The sequence below is a fragment of the Sciurus carolinensis genome, unplaced genomic scaffold (genome assembly GCF_902686445.1).
Source record: "Sciurus carolinensis unplaced genomic scaffold, mSciCar1.2, whole genome shotgun sequence".
NCBI lineage: Eukaryota > Metazoa > Chordata > Mammalia > Rodentia > Sciuridae > Sciurus > Sciurus carolinensis.
Genome location: NW_025920230.1, coordinates 172,754 through 177,798, shown reverse-complemented (window position 1 = coordinate 177,798; position 5,045 = coordinate 172,754). Strand labels below are relative to the sequence as shown.

Genomic DNA, 5,045 nt, shown 5'->3' with positions numbered 1-5,045 from the left:
TGCTGTCTAGGGATCCATACAATGGCTTGCAATGTTCCTGCCACCACTCTCGGCCCTACTACAATCAATTTGTATATGGCAAAAAAATGTGTACATGGCAAACATAAAAATGTAAAATAGTTTATGTTATTTCCCAAAGAAAATCTTTCTGTGACTTTCCATGGAACTTGGAATAAAATCCAAACTCCTCCCTATGTCTCATAAAGCCCCACCTCAGGGTCACACCATCATGGCCCCGGGCTCCATTTGCAGGTGCCACTTCAGGACAGATGCAATTCCCCCTTGCTGGTGACTATGTGCAGACTGGTGCTAATGTTAACCTCAGAGTAGTGAGCGAGTATTGTGCTTTCATGGGCCACTCCTTTATGAAGCAAAGTGTGTTAAATTTGCCATAAATGACAAACAAGTGAAATACTTTATACATTACAATGGTTGGAATAAAAATTGAATGGGTTCCAGAGAGCAGAGTACTCAAGTGTGTGGACACCAATCTACAGAAACAGCAAGAACTCCAAAAAGCCAATTGGCAACAGTATGCAGAGGGGAAGATGAGAGGGGCTGCTCCAGGAAAGAAGATATCTGGTCTGCAACAGAAAAATGTTGAAGTGAAAACAAAAAAGAACAAACAGAATACACCTGGAAATGGAGATGGTGGCAGTATCAGTGAGACACCTCAGTCTCCTTGGAAGAAAAGGGCCCAGTTAGATCCTACTGTTGAAAATGAAGAAACATTTATGAATAGAGTTGAAGTTAAAGTAAAGATTTCTTTTTAACTGACTATTCAAGCTGCTTTGGTATGTATATTTGGATGCTTCATTTATTTACTTGTTTTTGATATTTAAGGTGGTTCAACTGCCAAGGCCCCTGAACATATGTCCAAATCCAATAACATTCTAAAAATAGAAAAAAAGTAGGCTATTTCATGCATTTGCATATATTGGTATTTCATGCTCATGCTTAATAAAGTGTGTGGGTGGGTGAGCGTGGGTGCGGAGAGGAAGAGAGGGAATGAGTGTATCCTGTATCCTTCCAGCCTATATGTATATGTGTGTAAGGGTGTGTATATGTTTTTATATATGAGTTTTCAGTCAGTCATATTTGTTATCTTATAAATACATTTCTAATTATTGACAGTGAAAAAAAAAAAGATTTCTGAAGAACTAAAACCATGGCTTGTTGATGACGGGACTTAATTACCAGACAAAAATAGCTGTTTTATCTTCCTGCCAAGAAGAATGTGGATTCTATTCTAGAGGATTATGCAAATTACAAGAAATCTGGAGGAAACAGAGATAGAAGTTGTGGCAGGAATAAAAGAGTACTTAAATGTAATGTTGGGCACTCAACTTCTCTACAAATTTGAGAGACCACAGTATGCTGAAATCCTTGCAGGTCATCCTGATGCACCCATGTCCCAGGGGTATGGTGCACAACATCTACTGAGATTATTTGTGCAAATTGGAGCAATGTTGGCCTATACTCCTCTGGATGAGAAGAACCTTTCTTTATTACTAAATTATCTTCATGATTTCCTCAAACATCTGGCAAAAACTTTGCAACTTTGTTTAGTGCTAGTGATTATGAAATGGTCCCTCCTGAATACCATTGGAAAGCAGTGTGAGGAGGTACTCTTTGCACACTTGTGTTTAGATCTCTGTAAAAACATTTTTGTTCTTAGTCCTTCTTTTATACAAATGATGTACTTTGAAGATGTTAGTGTATAACAGAACTGATGTTTGTTTTCTGTTTGAACTTAAACAGAGAAAATAAAAGGGGTCACTGCTCCCTTTTACTTTAATTTTTTTTTAATTTCATTTCAAAGTTGCTACTAGTGTATTCTCAATGATGGACAACAGAGAGACAGTCTGTAGAGTGTTTGCCTAGTTGACAAAGCTATTTTTGAAGGCTGGAAGTTCTATTCCTTTGACATTACACACTTTTATAATATGTGTTAATGCTATATGACAAAATGCTCTGATTCCTAGTGCCAAAAGTTCAATTCAGTGTATATAACTGAAGACACTCATCCATTTGTGCTCCTTTATTATTTAAAGTTAAGAACCCATCTGTTGGAACTAATGACATGTTAACAAATTCAGGCTGACTCCTTACTTCCTGGTGGGTAAGCAGTATCAGGGCCTGAAAGGCGGTTTCAAGGGCTGGTGATGATAAATCAGACCACCATCAGGGATTGGGTAACAACAGTTCTACGAACGTGATCAGCTTGTGCTTGCCATATAGTCCCATGGGATTCTCACCTCTGTGAACACCCCTTGTGCCTTGCTGAACTTTAAGTTAATTGGTTCCTGCCTAACCCCCACCCTTCATAAAAGCTTTGTGATTTCCTCAATAAATGAGTTCCTGTTGTGACTGATCTCCCTGACGCATCTGATTGTCCTCTGCCCAGAGGGCTGGGAGCGGGCAGTCAGCCGGCCCTATCTATCCTGGTGTGACCTTGTTGGGGAGTGTCCCCTTCCCTTGTCACTGGTCAAGAAGAGCTAGGGGGCTTAAAACCCGACATCTGGTGCCCAACGTCGGGCACCTCAAGGCTGATCTGCAGCCAAAGTGAAGAGGCAGCTTGAAAACCAAAAGTACTAGCAGATTGGGCCAAGTGAGTTCCGAGGTAAGGGCATCCCTGAAAAGATGGGGCAAACACACACCACACATGGTGACCCTGCATTCTCAGCTCTTAGTCTCATGCCGAAGTATAGGAACCTTAAGTGGCCTGATACACAGGTGGAAAAAGCCTGGGACACCTTTACTCGGGTGGCCCCTTGTCTTCCTGCAGCTAATCTTTTTGACTGGTCCACATGGGCTCGTGTAGAACAACTTGTTAGGAAAAGGAAAATCAGTTTAGGGGAGGGTCCCCCATTGGGAGTCTGCCCTACATTATCCGCCCTTAAGGCCCATTTCTCCCCAGGACCTCCCAAAGGAGGGCTCAAAGTTCCCCCCCAATGAGCCGCCACCTCCGGATGGCTGGAAATCTCCCCAGTGGTCATTTTATAATACTGGGCAAGAACTCACTGACTCTAACCTTTCCCCTCCCTGTATGGCCTTCCTGGTAAATATTAAAATGTTAGTTTGGGAAGGAATGACTACCGATCACAAATTGGCCTGTGCAGGGATGAAAGATCGCTCCATGGGAAGGTGGATTGTGGCTACCAAAGATATTGACACATAGCTTCCATGAGCGAGCAGGCAGATGGAAAGGGATTCCTTATTTTCAAGTCTCTTCTTTCTTGCACTTCTATGCTCTTCCTGCAAACATGAACCCTCCTTCTTCTCCCCTTCTTAATCCCTCCTCCTCCTCCAACTGTGACTCAGCTGTTTCTGCTTTCATCCCCCAGCCCAGCCCACCTAGTCCCCCTGCCACGAGGTCCCACATACACTTGTGGGGAGGGAGTAACCAACCCAACCATCAGTGGCATATCCTAGTAAGGAGTATTATATAGTAACCCCATTCCCCACAAGTAGTGGGAGATTGTGTCACAATTTTCTGCATCCAAACCTGAATTGATTACTAACCAGGAAAAGGGGTTAAAATGCCCTAGGCATCAAGTTTCTGATGGAACATTTTAGCCCCTTTCAGATCCAGATCTCAGTCTCAAGGTTTACATTGAATGTAAATAGAGAAAGCCTGAAGGCTCAATCCCAAATGAAAAAAAAAAAAAAGAAAAAGAGCAAAAAGAGTCTTACCTGAACTCCAGCAAAAGTAAATTTTATGGTGCTTTACTAAACTAATTAACGGCCGTATCATTTTTTACAGAACTCTTGTTTTTATTTTTTTTTAATTCTACATGGTTTTTTAGCTCATGACTTTTTGATAAGTTCTATTTGATTATTCAACTAGAGTTTTTGAACAGCTGTTACATTGCAATGGAGACTCACCTATAAAGTTACAAGGCCTTTGATTTTGTGTTATGTGTATGTCGTGCTGTCTGATGTCATTTTTGTTTTGTCTGTATCAAAACTGAGTGCTCCTAAAATTACAATTTAAAAATGGATCCAAATACTTTTAATTCACGTGATTTAAAAAGGTTCAATTTAAATTGGGTAAACTAATAGAAGTAAAATGTCTTGAAAATTCTAGCCAGAGCAATTAGACAGACCAAAGAAATTAAAGGGATACAAATAGGAAAAGAAGAACTCAAACTATCCCTATTTGCTGATGATATGATTGTATACTTAGAGGAACCAGGAAATTCCACCAGAAAACTTTAGATCTCACAAGTGAATTCAGTAAAGTAGCGGGATATAAGATCAATGCACATAAATCTAAGGCATTTTTATACATAAGCGATGAATCTTCAGAAAGAGAAATTAGGAAAACTACCCCATTCACAATAGCTTCGAGAAAAATAAAGTATTTGGGAATCAATCTCACAAAAGAGGTGAAAGACCTCTACAATGAGAACTACAGAACACTAAAGAATGAAATTCAAGAAAACCTTAGAAGATGGAAAGATCTCCCATGTTCTTGGATAGGAAGAATTAATATTGTCAAAATGGCCATACTACCAAAAGTGCTATACAGATTCAATGCAATTCCAATTAAAATCCCAATGATGTACCTTACAGAAAGAGAGCAAGCAATTATGAAATTCATCTGGAAGAATAAAAAACCCAGAATAGCTAAAGCAATCCTTGGCAGAAAGAGTGAAGCAGGGGGTATCGCAATACCAGATCTTCAACTCTACTACAAAGCAATAGTAACAAAAACGGCATGGTATTGGTACCAAAATAGAAAGGTGGATCAATGGTACAGAAGAGAGGACATGGACACAAACCCAAATAAATACAATTTTCTCATACTAGACAAAGGGGCCAAAAATATGCAATGGAGAAAAGATAGCCTCTTCAACAAATGGTGCTGGGAGAATTGGAAATCCATATGCAACAGAATAAAACTAAACCCATATCTCTCACCATGCACAAAACTAAACTCAAAATGGATTAAGGATCTCGGAATCAGATCAGAGACCTTGCATCTTATAGAAGAAAAAGTAGGTCCAGAGCTTCAACATGTCGGCTTAGGACCAGATTTC

General features: G+C 40.0%; 1 pseudogene; it reads left to right on the top strand.

Annotated features, from left to right (window-relative positions):
* The first annotated feature begins 448 nt into the window (after window positions 1-448).
* LOC124975249 (mortality factor 4-like protein 1) lies at window positions 449-1,621 on the top strand (annotated as a pseudogene).
* The last annotated feature ends 3,424 nt before the right edge of the window (window positions 1,622-5,045 follow it).